Source organism: Alexandromys fortis, unplaced genomic scaffold (genome assembly GCF_014885135.2).
Source record: "Alexandromys fortis isolate MF-2015 unplaced genomic scaffold, M_Fortis_MF-2015_v1.1 scaffold_112, whole genome shotgun sequence".
NCBI classification, from domain to species: domain Eukaryota; kingdom Metazoa; phylum Chordata; class Mammalia; order Rodentia; family Cricetidae; genus Alexandromys; species Alexandromys fortis.
In genome coordinates, this window is record NW_026068013.1 from 4,110,400 (window position 1) to 4,135,210 (window position 24,811).

Consider the following 24,811-nt stretch of genomic DNA (forward strand, 5'->3'; position numbering starts at 1 on the left):
GGATGTTTTTCTTTGATCCAGTCTGTTTGGTGTTCTGTATGCTTCTTGAATATTCAAAGGAATATCTTTCTTTATGTTGGGAAAGTTTTCTTACATAATTTTGTTAAAAATATTTTCTGGGCCTTTGAGCTGTGACTCTTGTCCTTCTTCTATTCCTATTATTCTTATGTTTGGTCTTTTTATTGTGTCCCATATTTCCTGCATATTTTGTGATGAGAATTCGTTGGCTTTGCTGTTTTCTTTGATCAGTGTGTTTATTTTCTCTATGGTGTCCTCAGAATCTGAGATTCTTTGTTCTATTTCTTGTATTCTATTGATTATGCTTATATTTGTAGGCTCTGCTCGTTGGCCTGGATTTTCCATATCCAGCTGGTGCTCAGTTTGTGTTTTCTTCCTTGCTTCCATTTCAGCTTTCAATTCTTGAATTGTTTCCATTACCTGTTTGTTCATTTTTTCTTGGTTTCCTAGGGTCTCATGTACGTATTTACTCAATTCTTCAAACTTTTTGTCATACTTCTCATCCATTTCTATAAGGGTATTTTTTACATGTTTTTTAAGGGACTCTATTGCTTTCATAAAGTCAATTTTTTCCACTTCTTCTGTGTTAGGGTGTTCAAGTCCTTCTGTTGTAAGATCATTGGGTTGTGGTGTTTTCATATTGTTTTTTGGATTATTGGGTGAATTCTTGCTTTGGCGCCTGCCCATTTCCTCCTATCGAAGCTATCTAATGGGTCTTTTAGAACCTGGTCAGGTTTCCCTGTTGGCCAGGGGCTCCTCCTACAAAATGCTGTTGCTCTGTTACCTGGCTCCTGCCAGGGGCCCAGTTCCCTTTCGCCCCTCAGAGGGGTCTTCAGGAACAGGACCCAGCTCATTCCTTACTAGGGATCTCGCCAACCAAAGGCCTACCTCTTTGCTTTAATTGTAGTGGGGCCATCTGCTCTCGATGTTGTGCGCTGGTCCCCGCTGTCTGCTGCCTCCTGCACCAGTCTGCCACTGTCTCCGCTGGTGGTCTGCCGCCCCACCTGGGCCTGTGCAGCCCCGGTGCTCTCTAGAATTTTCATTTCTTACTACCATAACACATATTTCAAGGATATTAATAACTGTATTTCAAGTTGACTCTCCAAAGCTGAGAGATGGCTGATTAGGTACATGTCACCAAAGCTGATTAATCTGAATTCAACATCAGGGGTGGGCTATACAGAGTTAGGTTCTTTGCCAGTGTGGAAGACATAATAAGGTTGGGCTGAATACCTGAGTACCTTAACTGCAATTGTAAAATGCTTCCTGTCAATGTTCCCACTGGTAACACAAATAATCCAAGTTGAACAGGTCTGAGGGAAGCATAATGAGGCTGAGATCCACTATTTCAGTGCAGTCATCTAATAAAGTGAGTGAAGATCCTGTAAGTGGAACTCAGTGAGACATGCCCAACCTGCAGTCAGTGGATTACATATAGCCAACTATAACGACTGTGGACCAACATGCAAGCATGAGTGTGAACCACCATGAATTTTAAACCTAGCTGAAAAGTATGACTTTTTTGTGTAGCTTAAGTGTGTAGTTCTCAAATTGAAATCTGTAATAGCAACAACCATTAAAAACATTGAACACAATAGAACATCCCCATTGTCTCAGTGTGTGGGTGCACCCCTAGTGGTCCTGAGTTCCTTGCTCGTGCTCTCTCTCCTTCTGCTCCTGATTTGGACCTTGAGATTTCAGTCTGGTGCTCCAATGTGGGTCTCTGTCTCTGTCTCCTTCACCAAGGCCAGCTGGCCTGGGTCTGAAAAAGCCTGGGTTAAAAACCGGTCTCGCTGAACATAGCGAACAATGAGGACTACTGAGACCTCAAGAACAATGGCAATGGGTTTTTGATCCTACTGAACCTATTGGTTTTGTGGGAGCCTAGGCAGTTTGGATGCTCACCTTACTAGACCTGGAAGGAGGTGGGTGGTCTTCGGACTTCCCACAGAGCAGCGAGCCCTGAGTGCTCTTTGGGCTGATGAGGGAGGGGGACTTGGTTGGGGGAGGGGGAGGGAAATGGGAGGCGGCAGTGGAGAAGAGACAGAAATCTTAAATAAATAAATAAATAAATAAATAAATAAATAAATAAATAAAATCGGGTACAACTGAAAGGAGAAAAAAAAAACATTGAACACATCTGTTAGGACTTCAAAAAAGGGATGTAAATTAGTGCATTTCTTTCCCAGATAAAGTCAGGTGCCTGGCATTTCTTTTGTAAGATACCTCTGATCCCCATTGCCATGACATTGAAAAATATCCATCTCCATGGAGGCAGACAACCCAATACAGACTATGACCCAGCTGAGAAGGTATAGCCTTTTTCTGGCACTTTAATTTGAAAAGATTAGAAATAGTACCCGAAGCTAATAATTTTAAGAATCGAGAAGTATAATTCACCAAAGGCTTCACACAAATATATGAAAACCTGTAGTAGACATTGGAACTCTAACAGAGAACAAGAGGTAATACCACCTTCCATCACATTAGATTGTATACAAAAAGATAACAAATGAGGAAACAGGACACACAAGATGTATTATACATGGAGCACTGGCCCTTTGTCCTGTCCTGCCCAGCTATCTTACACCCGAAATAATCACACAGAAACTAGATTCATTTAAAGCACTGCCTAGCCTATTATCTCTATCCTCTTATTGGCTAACTCTCATATCTTGATTTAATCCATTTCTAATAATCTGTATATCACCACGAGGTCATGGATTACTGGGAAAGATTTAACATGTCTGACCTGGCGTCTCCATGGCAGCTCTTTCATTCTGCTTTTTCCTCCCAAAATTCAGTTCTGTCTTCCCTGCCTATGTAAGTTCTGCCCTACCAGGCCAAAGCAGTTTCTTTGTTAATTAACCAATGAAAGCAAAACACAAAGAGAAAGGCCTCCTACACCATTTCCTTTTTTTTCTGTTTAAACAAAAAGGAAGGCTTTAACTTTAACACAGTAAAATTACATATAACAAAACAGTTATCAAGCAAGAATTACAGTTACAATATTTATAGCTATTTTATCTTTTAGCATAACAAAGGAAAACTATAACTATCTATTCTTCAACTCCAACAAAGACTCTAGAAGGATATAATATTACCTAAGTAAACAAGAAGTAAGCAACTTCCAAAACTCAAGAAATGACATAGACATCCCCCTACCTGTACAGTCACCCAAAGTTTTTCTGTACTGTTAGGGCATCCATTTTCAACCTACAGGCCCATAGTATCCAGCAGACATTTCCATGAAGCAGGAAATTTTAAAGACAGTTCAGTCACTTTCTTCTGTGTTCTTTAGAATGTCTCACAGACTCGTTTATGAATTAGAAACCCTGAAGGATCATCTCACCTTTTGGCAAGTTCAGCAGTCCTCTCTCTGCATGTCCAGTCTCTTCTTCATGTCAAGTTTAGGCAACAGTCCAGGCAAAAGCAGTTTCTTATTCAAATGGCCAACCAAGTCCACAAGGAGCCTCTTTGATTCCCATCTTTCTCTTGAAGTAGATTGGTGCTGCCAAGAGTAGCCGTGTCTCATTGTCATGAAAAGCCCTAAGTTATTAAAACATTTAAAATGCCATATTCTGTAGTCTTTGAAAGAAATGAAGAATGCCTATCTAACTGAAATATAACTCTATATATCTAGAAAATCTAAATAACATGATTATCTATTAACAACCTATATTTCTTAATTGTACATTGTATTTTAAAATGAACTACACAATCACAATACCTTAATCAAGATCAGAAATACATATAACAAAATTGACCTTAAATTTATATCAACAAACCAAGATTCATACCAATGCAAATTAATTATATCTATATCATTTCCCCCTTTAAATGTAAAAGAACATTTATAAAGAATATTTGGGAATATGGGTGAAGATTTTTCTCTCCAAGCTGTTTCATCCTGTATGGCAGTGCTGGTAATCAGGTCTTTCATGGTGTATCCTGTATGCTAGGTTTATCTCAGTCAGCAGTTGAACAACGTAAGTTTTTGAAGGTCTTCACAGAAACCATTCAGGAGGGCATGGTCTATAAAATCACATTTGTCTGGAGGCAATCCACAGGTTGTCATCTTCTGTGAAAACAGAAGAAGAACCTCTTTTCCAAAGCATAATATCCTTAGACTCAAATTCTGAAGTGATAATACCTTTATAATATACATGCTGGTTTAGCTTAGCAGCCCATACAATGAAATGTCTTTCTGTACGTAGCTCCTTCACAATCAAAAATAAATAAATAAATAAATAATATAAAAATAAAAAATAAATAAAGAAAGAAAACACATAATATACAGAATCCAGACTCTCTGTGATTTTTCCATTTTTATGTGGCTTATGTTTTTATTTCCTTTAATCTATAATTATCCATACTCTGTTTCTTTAAAGACTCTCCCACTTTGTTTTAAAACATTAACTTTATTTTATGACTCTCTATAGTCTTTTTCTTCTCTCTCCCAAGCCTACGTACACCCATCCAACACTGTGACCCATTTAGCAGTTGGTTATTTCTGAATCTGTCCTATTGTGAATCTGTAATTCTTTACTATCCAGGAACACCTTTGCTTTGTTCTTTTAAAATGCTAAGCTCTTGAGAATCTAAGCTGTGACAATCCTAGGTCAAATACTGGTACTAGGGGCTTGCCCTGCCCAGTCCATCATGGCAGGTGCTGCTTGAACCTCTAGAGACAAGCACAGGGCCTTGCTTCCAGGCACAAAGAGAGTTTAGTTGGTGTCACAAACCCTGCCCAAATGCTCTGTCTCCCAAAAGAGTTAGAGGTCACACTGGCAGCACAGTCCAGAAAGGCGGTTTTTAAAACCACCACTTTTTTTTTTTTCTGTTGAGGCTGCTGAGTGAGGAAATTCTCTCTGTGGCACCCTGTCAGCAAACAGAAAAAGCTGTGTTAAGCTCTATATTTGTGTCTAGAATTCTTTTTAAAGCTCTCTCAGGTTTTACATGGAATTAGTTGGCCACATTGGGCAGCCAAATGTTAAATGGAGCGGGGGGTCCTTTTTTCTGTCCTGCCCAGCTAGCTTACACCTGAAATAATCACATAGAAACTCTATTCATTTAAATCACTGCAAGGCCCATTATCTCTAGCCTCTCACATCTTGATTTAGCCCATTTCTAATAATATGTATATCATCATGAGGTTGTGGCTTACCAGGAAAGATTCAGCATGTCTGACCTGGCGTCTCCATGGTAGCTCTCTCACTCTGCTTCTTTCCAGAATGCATTTCTGTCTTCCCCACCTACCTAAGTTCTGTCCTATAGTGCCAAAGCAGTTTCTTTCTTAATTAAACAATGAAAGCGTCACACAAAGAGAAGATCCTACTACACAAGAAGTACTTGTTACCAGAACGGCTAGGAACAGGAGGAGGCAGGACATGGCATTTAGCCTTAGTCACTGAGAGTGACTGAGGGCTTTTATACTAAGAGTCAGACAGTTTCTTTCAAGCTGACAACCCATCCAAGGAGGGGTTTAGTAGAGAACTAAGCATGGGTCTTGATGTTAGGATCTAAGCCATAAGAGACAACATTGATGATTATGTTAACAAGAGAAGAAGCCTGACACACCAGGAAAACAGAAAGGCAACAGTGGAATTCTGGCAGACCTTACAAATTGCCAAGTCTCGATAGTGTGGTGAAAATATTTCATGTGTACACAGCCTGTGAGGTGACCTTTGCCACTTGCTAGCTGAAGACCTGAATTTTTCTATGAAATCATCAGAGATTGCAACTTCACCATGAGGACACGTCGCAGGTATCTTTTGATGGAAAGTTAAATGATTGGTTGCTCTTAGATTGGTGACATATACGGGGGAGATGGCTATATTTGTTACTGACACCACACATCCCAAACCACCAGCTATTTCCCAGGGATCGGCATGTGAATAAGAGCTGAATAGTACATTCATCTTTCCAGATAAATAACCATATTGTAAAATACTGGAGATAGCTCTGATGCTGATAAGTTCCTACTTACCATGCCAACTCAGAATAAAGACAAAGATCCTTAGAAATGCATATTCATCCATGACATTTTTATCAATTAGCTTTCTTGAATAAACCATAAAGCTGTCTATAATCCCACAGCTGACAGGACACTAATCTCCTTGCTGCCAGCTTGAGCTTTCCTGGCTAAGTGTTTTAGAAATAAAACATGATAGGAGTTGGCAGTCATGCATGCAAGTGTGGGCAGGGTTCAGGAGTCAGATATCCACACTCAGTGACAGCATGGTCTATGTATTCTTCAGATCATCTTCTCAACCTGCCCAGACAGAAACACCACTTACTTCTTTGTTTAATAAGTGATCTCAGACAAACAGAATAAAGTTTTATATTGTATTATTTCCTTAAACTACTATAGCATATCATAACATTAGCCATAAGTTGAAAGTAAGTTGATGGAGGTGGGTCATGTATCTTATCTGTTGCTTTCATTGGTTAACTAATAAAGAAAACTTCTTGGCTTTGATAGGACAGAAAATTAGATATGTGGAATAAACTGAACAAAATTCTGGGAGAAAGAAAGCCGAGTCACTGAGTCGTCATGATTCTCCCACTCCAGACAGACGAAGGTTAAGATTTTCCCTGGTAAGCCACCTCGTGGGCTACACAGATTATTAGAAATGGGTTAGATCAATATGTAAGAGCTAGCCAATAAGAGGCTGGAACTAATGGGCCAAGCAGTGTTTAAAAAATACCGTTTCCAAGTAATTATTTTGGGTAAAGCTAGCTGGGTGGCAGGACACAGCCCAGCCCACTGCTCATATTAATACAGTAATTTCTGATATTTGTATATTCAATCTTTCAATTTAGAAAAATGCCCTTTTCTATTTCTTTTAAACCACTGAATATATTTTTAATGAAATATAATTCTAAAGTATTTAATGAAAAGTTTTTTACAGAGTACAAAAATACAGAGCTGGAAATATTATCTATGTTGATCATGAAAATGATTCAATTCTCACATCAAGCTATGTATTAAAAGACATAGTGGGTAAGGGAAGCCTAGAATGATGGCATCTGTGCTTTGGTAAGAGTTGCACTAAGGAATTTGTCAAATATATTTTCATGTTTGGTTTCATCTGTCCAGTTGACAAACCAGCATTGCAGGTCTGGGTATTTTGTTGCCTCTGGTGTATCAGGTGCTTTCTCTGTTCTGCTTCTAAATCTGGCTGAAAAAAAGCTGACTGACTCAACCCCAGCAAGTTAGATGGGCTCTTCTACACTGTTCATAAATGAAATATCTGTATTTTAAAAGCTATTTAGCATAACAACCCACATTTTTACTCATTCACTCGATCAATTATATAATCAATTAATAAATAAAGATTTATTAATTCCCTAAACCCCTTATTAGGCATGTATCACAAAAATATATTAAGAAGGGCTGTAGAGATGGCTCAGTGGTTAAGAGCACTGTCTGCTCTTCCAAAGGTCCTGAGTTCAATTCCCTGCAACTGCATGGTGGCTCACAATCATCTGTAATGACATCTGATATCCTCTTCTGGCGTGAAAGTAGAATACAGACAGAATCCTGAAAAATACTGTATACATAATAAATACATAAATCTTTGAAAAATCTATTAAGAATATAAAATAAACATTTTATGAACTAAAAAGTCTTCTCTTAGAAATTTAACATTATTGAATCATTGTGTTCACATATACCTACTATATAATTTCTTTCCATTTCAATTAATTTTGTATTTCAAGGTGTGGCTATGATTTCTTATCTCTAATTGAATGTCCGGTGGTGGTCAGGAAAAATGATTTTTTTCTAGTTTATAAAATTTTTAAAGCAACTAGAGCTAATATTGAAAATATTTTCATAGAGTTTCAAATTATGCTTTGTGAAGAGGTGTCTTGTGTTGTGGAAAAATAATTTTACTATTTAAAGTTATGCTGCATTTGTTTACCTTGCTTGCCTAAGGTACCTAGTTGGTCTAATAAAAAACCTGAATGACCAGTAGTGAATAAGGAGGTATAGGCATTACTTCCAGGTAGAAAGAGTTAATAGGAGGAAGAATCTAGGCTTGATAGAGACAGAGGGAGACAGAAGGAGAGAGGGAGGTACCAGGAAGACACCAGGTGCCAGGCAGACACAGAGGAAGCAGGAAAGCAGGACATACCGAATGAAAGAAAGGCAAAAAAAAAAAAAAACCTGAATCAAAATATAAATGAGTAAAAATAGGTTAAATCAAGTTAAATGAGCTACTGGGACAAACCTAAACTAGGCCGAATATTCAAAATTAATAATACATCTCTGTGTCATTTTTGGGGAGCTAGTTGGCAGCTCAAGGAAAATTCCAACTACATTCTTTATCAGAAAATCACTAGTCTCCCTCAGTTAGGCAATTTTGTAACTTTTGTGATATTCATTTTGAATCTCACAAATGTAAAGCAATATTGTTTTCACAATAAGCCTGACAAGTGTATATACAACATAAGTCCTGTTAAATGAGGCTGCCTATATTATTCAAGCTCTAATATAGGGTATTTGCTCCAGTCGTCAGCCTATCCTCTTTTCTAAAAAACATTCTCATATTTAGTAAATGCTGATTGTGAGAGAAGAGATGGGAACAAGAGAAGTTATGGGTTATGGGCAGCTGTAGGGGAGACCACAGGTACAGATTAGGGTTGCATCTCGGGACACAAATTTAAGCAGAATCCTCCTAACTGGTCTGGTTTTGAATTTATGTGGAAAAATATATATTTGCTTGTATACATGTATATGGGATCAGTGCCTGAACCAATGAATTCTTTTAACAACTACCTAGAAGCTGGCTTGACTGAGGCATTGCATAGTTTTCTCATTTGTATTTTATGCTTTGTGGCTACTGTTCTTTGGAAACAAGAGTCATTCTGTAGCCTAGGGACTGAAGATCCTCCCTTTTCAGCATCCCATGTGTATGACTTTTTTCTTGTTTTTCTTAATTTAAGCTTTCAATTATTTATTATATTTGGTCACACATGATTAGTATTTTAAAGTGTTTTTGGATTCATGTTCACATTAGCTTACAGGAAATGTAAAGGAAATCCAAATATCAGTAATATTTATAGCCTATTGCTTACTTGTCTGCTTCTCAAAGACCTAGAGAGATGAGCTACACCTTTGGAAAACTACTTTGTATCTATTTATAAAGGTTAGCATCTATTGCCAAGAATCACTTAGTGAATTTCCATAAACACTGTATATATTTCATACTACAGTTAGTATTTAAGTTTTTTTAAGAGCATTATTGTCGAGGAGACTGCAGAGTCTCAGCATGCATACTTATTTATTTTAGAAAAAGAGCATTTAAAGTTAGATTGCACACCTATCTTCCATTAAACACTGTACTAACACACATGCAAAGTAGATTTACATGAGAGGAAGCGAGTAACCACATACAGGAATTTTGAACACCTCTAATATTTAAAAGATAATTTTTGTCTGGTTTTATCTTACTGCCATTAATATGTCATGATGTTTCTATTGGTCTTTGGGGGCCTACTAAATAGGATTGAAGTTAGCAAAACCTATTTCTAAAAAAAGAAATTCCTAGATATGCTTTCTGTAGATAGCCTATGATATCCAATGTATTAACTAAAAGGCTTCTGTACCCTGATATCAAGTCTCTCTGAAGATGCAATAAATCAGATCAGGACAAATTAAAAGTGCAGGGTTATTAAGTGAACACTCCTAAATGGCCTCCCACCCACTGGGAGAAGATGAAAAGAAGAAATCAGAAAACCACAGGGCCTTTCTGTAAGAAGTCCTTTAAATACCCTGTAGTCAAGGTCTTGAGCATCTCTGGAAGATGAGCTATTATTTTAATGGCTTTCTGAGATTGATCAGGGTTTGGAATGACAGGGAGGTCCAAGGTGGAGCTCCATCTACACATTAGCTTCAGAAATAATTTTTAAGTAAAATAAATCTTAAGTGTAATGGTAATATATAAACTTACTTAACTGAGACTTACTGCATCATTAGTATATTTTATTCATTCATTAAAAATCATTTAAAAAGTAACAAAATATACTAATCACTGAAGGCATTTTGTTTTTTGTTTTGTTTGTTTTAATTTATGTTGTGATGGTTTTGAACTTCTGATTCTCCTTTTGAGTACTGGGGTGTCCACCAGCATGCCTGGTTTCATGAAGAGCTGGAATTGAACCTTTGGCTTCCTCCATACTGGGAAAGTATTCTGTCAGTTGAGCTCTACTCTAGTCCCTAATTTTATGAATCTCTTAGTTTGAAAATATGTCTGTTATTGTTAATTCATATACATAATTCTCATGTAATTTTTCAAATAGGCTTAATTGACAGACAACTTTTTATTTTTCATACTTATACCAAGACAGGCTCTAACTGGAAATGAATTACGTTGAAAATGATGAACTATTAGAAAAGAAGAAATAGAAAATAGGATGTTCTGTAGATATAGTTCTAAGTTATTAAATATGTCCCTAAACTTTGCTGGCAGTTTAGATAACATGCATGTTCTAAATATTAATATCCCATTTATACAGTACAGGATATGCACACACATATATTTATAGATATATGTGTGTGAAAGAGTTTTTAAGTATTTTAACTTTGAATTCCATTTGCTCAAGTGTTACTTAAATTCACTTCAGTTATATTTATTTTGACATTTCTCTGCTTGTTGTTTCATAACTTAGTCTCATGGTATTTTGGAAACACACTTAAACTTCATCAGGCGATGAAAGGAGACAGAGACAGAGACCCACAATGGAGCACCGGACTGAAATCTCAAGGTCCAAATCAGAAGCAGAAGGAGAGAGAGCACAAGCAAGGAACTCAGGACCGCGAGGGGTGCACCCAAACACTGAGACAATGGAGATGTTCTATCAGGAACTCACCAAGGCCAGCTGGCCTGGGTCTGAAAAAGCCTGGGTCAAAACTGGTCTCGCTGAACACACTTTAAATGATTTTTAATTCATGTAAACTTATTGACTTTTAATTGAGAAAATTATACATATTTATGGTACATTACCATGATGTTTGATGTTTGAATGCATAGAAATGACTATATGGAGGTACCTGTACAACCATTACCTTACACACTTGAAATTTTGAGAGGATGTGAACATTTAAAACCCTCCCTCTAACTTTCAAATGCCTAGTGTACTGTTAATACTTGTAGTCATCAGGGCATCCTTAAATCTGGAAAACATTTGAAAGCTGAGCTATTGTGAGTTCTAAACTGTTGGCTATAGTCTTCCTGTCCCTACCACAAGGCCCTGGAGGCCCAGGTTCTAATTTCTCTTTGCACCAGGGAAATGTTCTAGATTTTACATGGGTACTACAACATTTTGTGTTATTGCATAGCTGAACTGTGGAAGAGGAAACTTACAGATGGAAATTTCTCACAGTCCTGTGGACAGGGATGTCTAAGGTGGATTGCCCTGTACCTGACAGGTGCTTTCTGCTTCAGGAGGCAAAAAATAAAGAAAGCATGCTAGATAACACGGAATGGGAGCAAAACTCACCCTTTTCCTGTGGTAGTGAAAAGTTTCTCAGGTGGTAATCCCCTGAGGAGGGCAGTTCACTTGTACCGTAATGGGCCAGACTCTCAGAATAGTCAGGAATTGGGTACTAAGTTTCCAACAGTTGAGGTTTTGGAATACACATCTGTGCCCTAAAATTGCATTGATGGTCCCCTGAATATGTCATGTTCACATACAAAAATTAATTATATTTAAACAATTTCAAAGTCTGAACTCATTAGTTCACTGATGTGGGAGTTCCCTCTGTATGCTGTGAATATGCTTTATTGCTATTGGTTAATAAAGAAGCTGCTTTGGCCTATGGTAGGGCAGAATATAACTAGGCAGGAAGTCCAAACTAAGATACTGAGAGAAAGAATAGGCAAAATCAAGGAGATGCCATGTAGCTACTGAAGTAGAAAGACACCAGAACCTTACCAGTAGGTCACAGCCTCGTGGTGGTACATACATTAGTAGAAAGGGGTTAATTTAAGGTATGAGAGTTAGGTAGGAATATACCAAAACCATTGGTCAAGCAGTGCTGTAATTAATAAAGTTTTGTGTGATTATTCAGGTCTGGGCAGGTGGAAACAAAAGCAGAGTTCCTGTCTACAGTTCATAAACACAAGAGATCAAAATCTACAGTGTTACCTAAATTAGATATGATAGAGACTAAAAGCATGATATATCCCTGGGCAAATTTATTTCTTCCTATGACACTGTGTGTTAGTAAACTAAGTGCTTCCAAAATACAATTTGAGTACAGACAGGGAAAGGATAGCCCATTTCAGAAAGGAAATTTAAGCAACAAGAAAGACAGAAGCATTCTATGCCTTTTTGAGTCCGCATTGTACATTCACAGAGAAAATATTTAGAGGGAAGACCAGTCTGTCCCCTCACAGGCTGAGCTTCATTCACTCAGCCGATGCATAAACTTGGTGTGCATACCTGCAATATCTCAAAGCTGAAGTTGCATTCTAGTGACCCTGCTCACACTGCATCACTGTATAACACTGCAGTGGCTGTCATCCCCCAGGGCTTCACTGAGTAATAACCTCTGCTGATTTTCTTCAGTTCCTGATTTCTCTCATTTCTGTGATCCATTCTGCTGGTGTCGCTTTTCACTAATTTTATTTATTATTTAGTTAGTTAGTTCTGTTTTTTCAAGACAGGGTTTCTTTGTTTAACTACCCTAGCTGTCCTGGAACTCACTTTGTAGAACAGGTTGGCCTTGATCTCACAGAGATCCACCTCTATCTGCCTTCTGAGTGCTAGGATTAAAAGAATCCACCATCATGCTGGGCTCTAATTTTTTTATTTAGCTTCATTTAAAATTTCTACCCCATTTTATTTTTAATATTCTCAAGTATTTCTAACTCTATTGAATGCTATTTTAATAACTTACTCCATCCGGTGTCTTTGACATCAAACAGCAATACCCATCCTCTGTTTGTCCATTGAGATGCTTACTCCAGTCTTCTGTAAATTTTTCAACATTGTGAACAGATTCATACTAAAGTTTTAGTTCTTTGCCCTTAGTTTTATCTATGCCTTCATTTGGGACTGTTACTAGGTATCTGTGGCCTTGGCAGGACATCTGGAGCATAGCAGCAGCCAGGCTTTGGGGACTCCTAAGGCAAAGAGCTGACAGTATCAGCAAGGGCCCTCATCATGCTGAAGGGCTACACGAAGGTGGCAAAGGACCTGATAGGGCTGTGGGCAGCCCCATGGCATGAGGCCTGTGAGGAACATCAAAGGCATGCTTACTGGCCCTAGAGCAGTGGCTGGAGGGGGAAATGCAAAGGAAGGCTGTGATTCCGCAGCTCAGCATACAGTCAACTTGAGTGCTCTGTGTTCGAGAGGGAAAAATTTGTGCAAACACAAGGCAACCGCATGCCAGTGGTTGACTTTCTGCACTGTATTGATGACATCTTCCAAAATCTGTCAGGTTTCCTTTTTAGGAACCTACGCTCTGCAGGCTCAATAACAAATGTACTGTTGAGATTTTATTTCTTCATTGCTTAGTCTAGAGAGTCCAGACTTTGTTTGTGCATGTGTGTACTTCCCTAAACACACAGTCACGGTATCTCAGCCTATCTCACCTTTGCCTCTAGTAATAATTCTAGTTATTGGAGTCTTTTCTTTATCAATTTTGTATGGATTTTATTTTCCCACTTTCTGTTATCACCAATTTGTACTTAGTACATATTACTTGTAGACACTGAGTGTTGTGTTTCACTGCCTTTTCAGTAGGAGACTGGTATGAGTTTAATTAAATACACTTATTGAATTATTGGGCTTAATCTACTCTTTGGATGTTTGTTTTCTACATAATGTTATATATTCCTCCTATTTTTATTACTTAATTTCCTTTAGTATAACACAAATGTCCATGTAATTTTTCCATATGTAATTTCTGAGACCTCTCTGGACCTAATCTGTCTTATTTTTCATCTTTCTGTGACTTGATTTTTTTTTATCTAGTGTTCAGCAAGTTCTCTATCAAGTCTCACTATGTAGCTCTGGCTGGCCTGTGACCTCCTGTACAAACCAGGCTGGCCTCAAACTCATAGAGGTCCATGTGCTTCTCCTTTCAAAGTGTTGGAATTAAAGGTTTTACTCATTGACCCCAGCCATTCAGTATGTGGTTTTAATTGTGTTAAATTATGTTCAAATATAGAATTAAATTACTTGGCTAAGTTTGTAATATTTATGGACTATGTTAAAATTAAAAACAAGATGTGTTACTGGCTAATTCAGCTGAAACATAGCAATCTATATATCCATGACAATGGAGATTAATAGCTCTTAGCCTATGAGTTTCTCTCTGGCATGGAATATCTTATGTATAAAACACTAGCTCAGCCAGTACATATTTGATGTTGCTAGCTCAATACGCGATACCTGTGTTCTTATGAAGGTTTTAACATTGTAATATCATTATGAGTAGAACATTTTATATTTCAGATTTATTTTCTCTTCATTTGTGTATGTAGAAACGTAATTATTTCTTTTTAGTGTAACATAACTCTTTATAGATTCTTTGGGAGTTTCCCAAAATGTATCCCAATCCCACTCACCTCCTAGTCCCTCCATATCTGCCCCTCACCCCTGAATGTCCCCCCCCAAATTAATTAAGAACAAAACAAAACAAACAAAATACCACCTAACTCCTCTGCCTTTCCCATCTCTCCAATATTTCCTAGTTCATCCTAATGTCATCGAGAGCTGCAGAGTATCATGCAGTATAAACTTTAGTCCAATCAGCTCCACCCTCGGTGTTCATTACAATGAGTCATTGGTCTGGCTCAAGGTCTCTGGCCTGTGGCACACTATCATCACTGGACCCTCACAGAAACTCCTTCCAGACACCCTGCTGTTGCCCCAAATCATGGGGATACTGTGGCTGTCAATCTACAGAATCAGATCCTTCACATACTCCACCAGGTCACAGGTGACAAAGATGCTAGGGTGGGCCAGTCCAAGGCTCAGGATGTACAACCACTTTCATGCAAGTAGAACATCCATGCCATCTGAGCGAGATTTCTACGCCCTTGGTGAGGAGTGGGACCATTTTTCCCCAGTGCAGGGAGCTAATTCTCCAGGGAGGGATGGGACCAATTCTCCTGCTGCAGTGTCCATGGGGGACAGAGCCACCTATACCAGGACCCGTAGGTCTGGCTCAACAGAGCCCTTGGATTTCAATGCTCCTTTGGTCCCCCTGTGGTAACATGGGCCATGGACATCAATACAGACTCCTACTATGGTAGGACCATGAAATCAGACATGGTCCTTGACAGCAGCCTGGGCCCAGATATCACCATGGCCCCAGGTGACAGTGCATGGCTCTCAGATGGGACCACAGCCCTCAGACACCAGCATGACCACAACCTACAGCCTAGACTCCAGACATCCATACAGCCTTTGGTTGCAACATGGGTCACAGACATCAACACAGATCACTGTGTGGTAATATCATATATGTAGACATGGTCTTTGACAGAAGCCATGGATCAAGAATAACCATAGTGCCACCCAGGTGGCAGCTCAGGCCACTCAGATATGTATGGCCCCTACTGCAGCATGACAATCAGATACCCATCTGGCCTCAGATAATTACCCAGAACCTGGGTATTTGCATGGTCTTTGGTGGTAAAAAGAGCCATAGACATCAACACAGAACCTGTATGAAGAAGGACCATTGATGTGGGATTCCCCTCTGTATACTGTGATTACTATTAATGAATAAAGAAAACTGGCTTGGCCTGATAGGGAAGAACAGAGCAAGGCAGGGAAAACTAAACTGAATGCTGGGAGGAAGCAGGTGGAGTGAAAGAGAAGCCATGGTGCTGTCACTGAAAACAGACATACCAGACCTTTGCTGGTAGGCCATAACCTCGTGGTGATGCACAGATTAATGGTGATGGGTTAAATTAAGATGTAATAGTTAACAAATAAAAACCTGGAGCCAATGGGCCAAGATTTACATAATATAGTTTCTGTGTGATTATTTTTGGGAGTCTGGTGGCCAGGAAATGAACAAGTGGGCTCTTATAACAGACTATGGACCCAGATATGGCCCTATGCCATAAAACTGGGGCTTGGACATCACTGTGGCCCTGGGTGGCATGACAAGCCATCTAGATCAGCATAGCCCCAGTGGCAACATGGCTGTCAGATACAAACATGGATTCAAGTGCCTGACCAGATTATGAGCATCTGCACGGTCTTCAGTGCTTTCTGAAGCCATGGACATCAGCACAGATCTAGGCTGCTATAGGATCACACACCCAGCTATGGACCTTTGCAACAGCTCAGGTCTAGATGCCATCAAGGCTCCAGGTAGCAACACAGGCCAATCAGAGCAGCATAATCAGAGCTATACCAAGGCCCGCAGACACCACCATAACCACAGGTGGTATCTAGGACCCCGGGCACCCTTGTCGCTTTTGGTGACAACGTGGGTCATGGATAAGCCCCAGCTGTGGCAGGACCAGAAACATGAACATTGGAAGTAACCTGGGCCTGCATGTCATATGGACACCAGATGACAAGCAGGCCACTCGAGTCAACCTGTTTTGTGTCTTCAGCTCTTCCTCTTTTCACAGCATGAACTGTTCTGCTTCTCTTTCTCTTCCATTTATCCACCATACATTTGCTCAACATAACGGTGCCTACCAATCTGGCACTGCAAGAACTGTAATGACTTAGGTTGACCCATGGTTGTCTTCACCCACCTGTGCTAAGTCTCATATGTGGGCCCCACAATAGCACTCATAAAGGAAAACATTTAAGAGGGACTTGCTTATAGTTCAAAGACTTAATCCGCTATCAGCATGGTGGAAAACATGGTAGCATGCAGGCAGACATGGTGCTGAAGAAAGAGCTGAGAGTTCTACAACCAGATCCACAAACAGCAGAGAGAGACACACTGGACTTGGTTAGAACACTGAGTAACTATTCCTATACTAATTTACTATTTATTCAGATAATTTGGAACAAATTAGATAAATTGATAAAAAATATCAATTGACTGTTGTAAATTTCCTGTGTCAAATATTTATGATTAAAACAAATCATTTTCTCTTATGATTCTTATAAGTTTCATTTTTTCTTCCTTTCTTGAACAAAGACTCATGTATAGTGTTAAATAGAATTTGTGAAGACAAGTGTTTCTGATTTATTATTATCATTGAAACAAAGATTTTATTATCATATAAACTATTCTTTGTTGATCCTATATGTGTGTGTTCTATCAGAATAATATATCCTTTCCTTAGTTTATAAAGAATTATTTACATCATGTATTTCAGTTGCAATTTATCAAGCACATTTAATTATTGACTTCCTTCCTAACTGGATTGGTATGAAATAGCAGATTCTTACCTTAATCATCTGAGATTTGTTGACATTTAAATCAATTGAAATGAATGGGTATTCTACAGTAAATGATTGGGATTTCTTTTCATTTCCTCATGGTTCTTAATTATCTTCTTCAGGCACAATGGATTTTTCTGTACTATCTGTGATATTTCTCTGTGTTATATTTGAAACTATATTAATGATTCATTTAAGCATTGGTGTTCTGTCAGTAAGAACTGAGGCAGTTTTTTGAGTTTGCGCAGTTACATCTTACTCTCCATTAGCTGTGATATCAGCCAAGTAAAAATAACTACAAATATGATAAACCCTTAAGTTGTGTGTATGGGTGCTCTTATGTAAAATCTGTGTGATGAGGAAAACTGTGAGATTCACTGTCTTCACACCAATGTATTTTCTTATGGATGCTGTTTTTTGTAAGGGTGGTTTAACATTTTCATTTTAAACACAAGTCTAGGCTAAGTTTGACAAAGACGATTTTTATGAGTTTATTTTGTATTCAGTTACTTAGTTAAAAGTGTTTTTTCAGCTGTAGAAGATTTGCCTTGAAATTTTTAGGGTCATTTACATATAGTGCAAATAAAGATGCTTTAACATCTTGCTTTACAATTTGAAGGGGATCTTTTTGGTCTCCCTCAATTGCCTTATTGCTTTATCTAAGACTTTAAGTACTATATTGAATAGGTATGGAGACAGTGGACAATCTTGTCTTGTTTTTGATTTTATTGAAATTGCTTTAAGTTTCTGTCCATTTAAGTTGATATTAGCTGTGGACTTGCTGCAAAATTATTTTATTTTGTTGAGGAATGTCCTTTGTATCCCTAATTTTATTGTGAAAATATGCTCCAATTATACATTTGAAATATTACTGTTTGTTCTACTATCAGTTCAGGCATTTTTCTGCTACTGTTGCTCCTTAATGATTTTTCCACATGAACATATGCAACTCCCGTGTTTGTCTATTGTTCAGTTCTCTTCAGATTCCCAACAAGTCCCTATAGCAAAGGTCACACAGTGTTCTAGTGTGGTGCTCTTCTACTTGATCCTTGGTTTGACATAAGATCTCAGAAACATGTGTTCTTCATTTCTTATCTATTACTGTGACAAAACACAATGACCAAGGCAACTCATAAAGGAAAGTATTTAATTAGAGCTCATGGTTTCTAGTGGTTAGTGTCCATGATTCTCCTGGCAGAAGGCAAGCAGGCATTGTGCTTGATGAGTAGCTAAGAAATTACATGTGTTCTACAAGTACAAGCCACAGAGGGAGAGATAAATGAGAATTTCATGGCCCTTTTAACCCTCAGAGCCAACCTTTAATGATAGAACTCCTAAAACAAGACCATGTCTCCTTAACATTCCCAAAAAGATACATCAACTAGGGACAAAACATTCAAATACATGTGCCTTTGGGAGTCATTATCATTCAAACTTACATAGGTGTTTTTCAGCTGATGCATTTTTTTTTAGGCAAACACTATTCATGGGTCTTAACATGACTGCAATGCTGAATTACTGCAAAATATGTAGAGAATGGGTTCTGAGTCCCATTGCTAAATGCTAATTTTTGTTTCCTGTAACTACCAAGTTAATCATAAAAGTAAGACAAGGTTTTCAAAGCATATATCTGTCTATATGTCTGTCTGGCTATTTATGCATTGTTTGATCTATCTATCTATCTATCTATCTATCTATCTATCTATCTATCTATCATCAATCTATCTATCTATCTGTAAATCATATGACTATCTAAATATCTATATTCATATATAGAGATATGGATGGTTTTCAGTTGGTGGTACTATTTGAGAATGTTCTAAAAGCACAAAAAGTGTAGCCCACTTAAAGGAAGTGTCTGGTCCTTAGTGTACTTTGTGCACTGTTTTCTGTATATTGCAAAGTGGAAATCTTCTCCTATACACACCTCCCTCTATATTTATGATTTTCTCCCATACACACTCAAGACATAAGGATGATGCCTTTTAAATTGACTCAAATAACAACCCCTTCCCGTCAAGTATATTTTTTCCACTGTAATGGAAAGTCTGACTAGCAGAGGTTGGTGCTGGTGAAGTGCAGTGTTCCTGTGACTAAACCTCATGATTTTAAAGCCTTTGGAACTTATATAAGGGGAAAATTTAGAAGAGATGAAACAAACAAAAGAGAGAGCCAAGGGTGTTGAAACAGAACTCAGTGAGTGTTTTTCTTAGGAGCTCAGCAAAGCAAAACACTAACAAGATTAGAAGATAAAGAATGAGCTCATGCAGTCTCAGAACCAGAGACCCTTAGGCTTCAGACCTATCTCACTACTGTGACAAAGACCTTGTCTGCACTTCGTCTGTATTCTGAAACGATAAGGGAAGCTGTGTTTTAAAATAATGGAAAAATTAATCAGACTGAGAAGATTTTGAAATAGTTCAGCAACCCAGCTGTGCATGGGTATTCCTGGCTGCTTTTTAAATAGATCTACAGTGAGAATTGATAGCAAAAGACTTAGAAAATGTGTATTTTGGTTGTTGTAGGAGGCTGCTTGTTTGTTCCTGGCTGCTCAGCCCTGAAATAATCACCCAGAAACCATTTTAATTGAAATACAGTTTGGCCAATAGTTTAAGTGTACTTCTGGCTAACTCATATCTTAAATTAACCCATCTCCATTAATCTGTGTATCTCCATGAGGCTGTGGCTTACAGAATAAAATTCTGGTGTGTCTCTAGTGGAGTTACATGGCACTTCACTCCACCTTCTTTCTCCTGACATTCAGTTTAGTTTTTCCTGCCTAGCTCTGTTCTGCCCTCCTATAGATCCAAAGTAGTTTCTTTATTCATTAACTAATACAGGTAATACATAGACAGAATGATCCCCCACCTTATTTGATCATAAAGAAACAGGGTTAAAGCTGGAGTTAAGGTTTCTGAAGATATTATATAAAATGATAACTTTCTATGGGACAATAGTAAAGGTTCCATTATATGAACTGATTATATACAACTCACCATACATAGGCAAGAGGGTTGGAAGAGTAGATTTATTGGAATGCCCTTCATCTGGGAATACAAATCATCTGGTATGTTCTACTTCCATAAAAAAGTATTTCTGAGATTACTTCCACCATGCTCAACTGACCACATTCTTAGAGTGTCCCTCAGCTACAGTTGAATGGGAACTGTCACTGTTCAATCCATCAGCAGATTTTGGTATAGTCATGTGATGTTTTGTCAGACATGCAAAATGCAAGAGCTATAGTTTCCAGAAGATTCTTTTCACGTTTCAAAGGAAGAGTTAGGAGATCAGGCACTATGTGTCAGCATCAGGATCACTGTCAGAAATCCTTCACAGTGGATTCCTAACGCTGTGAGGATGAAGCCTTAAGGTACGGTGGATAAATCAGAGTGCTGGAGATGTTATGGGTGTGGAATATCTGTTGAGGAAAGCCCCAAGCAATGAGAAGAGTGAGACAATATGATCTGCGAAGGGCAAGGTCATTGCTGGAACTTCTACAACATACTGGAGCTTCTTTTATGACCTCCCGTGCCTCAACACTGGATGTGAAGGAGACTGAATGGTTTCCCTGATTAGTTTGGGTCTTGCTTTGATGCTGCTCCTCCTTTCTTTGCTTCTATTTCCCATTGGTTAAAGAAGGGTTTTCACTCTGTCATTGTATCATAGAGAGACCAAAGCACACTGGCAGGACCCGAATGCACAGGGGCATGTGTACTTCACTCTGTAGAACCGGATCTATATGAACACGCTGGGCAGTGTTTGCTAGAAATTACACTTCAGTCTTGGAGTCATGAAAATGATTGTTCTCAAACCCTCCCAGAGCTACAGAGGGCAGACAGTAAGGAGTAAAGCACCTGTGCCAATCTCAGAAAGGAGAATGACCCCTGAGTAGATGGAAAAGGTGAAATTTTGAACTCTTTGCCAGCATTTGTTTCCTCTCCTGTATAACCTGCTGGCTAAAAATAGATGCAAAATAGGTATTTTCTATGGAAGTACTTGGATCATGAGTTGGCCATAATGACCTCTGGGTGTGAGAAGAGGACAAGATGCTCTGACTTGAGTATGGAATGCCCAGAGATTACTATATCTCCCAGCCAGTGATGCTATTCTAGGGAGACACTAGGAAGTTTAGACAGAACATAAGGGAGAAACTATGTCAATCGTTGCATGCTTTTGAACATCCCTTTCCCATTCCATGTTTTCTGTGTAGTATTGTATACTCTTTTCCTCCCTACAGTTCTCTCTTTATGAAGAAGTTTACTAATCTCTTTTACTATCATTCCTTCATATTCAGTGATGATGTGTAAGCATAAACCTTCAAATGTCATCTCTTAAAGTGATACCATCTATTTACCTACTTTAGTATTTTATCCATCTATTGATTGATAATCTCAGACAGTCCATTTTAAATTCACTATTCAAAACTGTATGTTGATAAAATACAGAATTTTAAAGCTAAAATATTCTAATATCGAAATCTTTAACATTATGATGAATATCAAATGAAAATCTTAGCAAAATATTGAATACATAAACAAACATGCTACTTTTTGGCAATAGAAAACAAATATTTTCCAGTGGATATAAAGTAATCTCATAGTTTCTAACAATTTTCTAATGAAATGGAATATGAAACATTTGAACTAGTAAGTAGGTGTGCCTTCAGCACCTTTATAGAACAAATGCAGAATGTTTTCTTATTTTTAATTATTTTTTATTTAATTTAAATTTTACATATCAATTCCAATTATCACTCCCTCCCTTGCTCCTACTACCTCTACCTCATACCATCCCACCCCCAACCCACTCCTCAGAGAGGGTAAGGCTTCCCATGGGGAGTCAATAAAGTCTAATACATTGCGTTGAGGAAGGACCAAGGACCTCTTCACTATATCTAGGCTGAGCAAGGTATCCCTCCAAGAGAATGGGCTCCAAAATTCCAGTTAAAGCAGTAGGGATAAATCTTGATCCCACTGCCAGTGGTCCCTCAGTATGCGCAAGCCATGCAACTGTCATCCACATTCAGAGGGACTAGTTTGGTCCTATGTTGGTTCCCATGCTGTCAGACCGGAGTCAATGAGCTTCCATTAGTTCAGGTCAGTTGTTTCTGTGGGTATCCCCATCATGGTCTTGACCCCTTTGCGTATATTATCTCTCTTTCTTCTCTTTGACTAGACATTGGGAAATCAGCCTAGTGCCTTGTTTTAGATATCTGCATCTGCTTTCATCAGTTGTTGGATGAAGAATCATTTACACAATGGAGTACTACTCAGAAAAAAAAATGGCATCTTGAAATTTGCATTCAAGTGGATGGAACTAGAAAAAAAAAACACCCTAAGTAAGGTAACCTAGACCCAGAAAGTCTAAGCCAGTATGTACTCAATCAGAAGTAGATACTAGATGTAAAGCAAAGGATAACAAGCCTATAGTCCACAAACCCAGATAAGCTAGGTAAGAAGAACAACCCTCAGAGAAACATACATGGATACCCCTAGGAAGGGGAAATAGATAAAATCTCCTGAAAAAATTGGGGACATGGAGGTGGGGGGATGAAGTGAGGGTGCAATGGAAGAAGGAAGGGAGAAGGGGAGGTGGAAGGAGAACAGGAGGGAACAGGATGGTTGAGATGGAGGAAGGACAAAGAGAGAGAGCAAGGAAAGAGATATCTTGATAGAGGGAGCCATTATGGGGCTAGCAAGAAACCTGGCACTAGGGAAATTCTAAGGAATCTACAAGGATGACCCCACCTAAGACCCTAAGCAATAGTAGAGAGGGTGCCTGTATTAGCCTTCCCCTGTAATCAGATTGATGACTACCTTAACTGTCATCACAGAATATGTTTTCATAAGGCTAGTTTTGTTAGAGACTTCATAAATACTAAGATTATGGTAAAAGGCAAGTCAATAAAGGAGAACTTATACAACAATGAGATAACAGGTTGTCCACTCCTGATATGAAAAGCCTGCAGATTCCAACCACACACACGTTTGAGAAATTGCATGAGTTGAACTATGTCATTTCTAATGAATTCATGGAAAGAGGAGTGAGATCTTTAGAAAAATGTAGCAGGAGGCCACTTTCGTGTTGACACTAAAGAGGGCTTGAGTGCTGAGAAGAGAGGACGGAGCATACGGAGGAGCCATTACAGACTCTCAATAGCAATAAACAGATGAGTCATCCTGAATATTTCTCCCTCACAGAATAAAAGGAAAAGTATTTTAATCTGTTTATTTACAAATTAGTTTGGAATACAAAGCATAAGGAAACTTGTATTTGCTCTAACTACTGACCTTCAAAGATAAAAATGGATTATTATATCAACATTAGAAAGCACTGGAAAAGATTAAAATTATTGACTTTGAACTGTGTATTCTTTCCTTAGTTGTGTGTTAAGGATGTCAGTTCTGTTTTTCAATATTCTAAATTGTTATAATTTTGTATGTTGTTCATCTAAATTTGGACTTCCTAGACTTTTTCTATTTTTTTATTATTTATTTATTTATTAATTAAAGATTTCTGTCTCTTCCCCACCACCGCATTCCCTTTCCCTCCCCCTCCCCCAATCAAGTCCCTCTCCCTCGTCAGCCCAAAGAGCAATCAGGGTTCCCTGCCCTGTGGGAAGTCCAAGGACCACCCACCTCCATCCAGGTCTAGTAAGGTGAGCATCCAAACTGCCTGGGCTCCCACAAAACCAAGAGGTGCAGTAGGATCAAAAACCCATGGCCATTGTTCTTGAGGTCTCAGTAGTCCATGCCGCTAGGTATGTAGGTACATAAAATACAGATGCAAATAAAATTTTTGCTTACAATGACTCAAACAATTTTTACTATAAAACAATTCAGTATAGGTGTGATTTTATACATTAATACAATAAAATATAATTTACATACTAATGAGAGAGATGTGTGTTGAAATAGGAGCGGCAGGGCTGCGTCCCCGGCACCCGGCCGCCCGCATGGCTAGCTTATGCCCGAAATAATTACACGGAAACTGTATTCTTTCAAACACTGCCTGGCCCGGCTAGGTCCAGTTTCTTATTGGCTAGCTCTTACATATTGTTCTAACCCATTTCTAATATTCTGTGTAGCCATGAGCTGGCTTACCAGAGAGGATCTTAACCTGCGTCTGTCTGGAGTGGGAGCATCATGGCGACTCTTCCTAAGCTTCTTTCTCCCAGAATTCTCTTCTGTCTACTCCGCCTACCTAATTTTCTGTCATATGAGGGCCGAGGCAGTTTCTTTATTATTACAAGACCCACCTCCATCAGATGTGCTTGCTCTTTTCACCAAAATAAAAAATTGATGGCTGAGAATTTATTAATGTGGTAAACAGAGTATCTTCAATGCTTCTTGGAGTTGATTGATATCTTTGATTTACAATTGTAAGTGGTGAGATTGCTACTTCACAT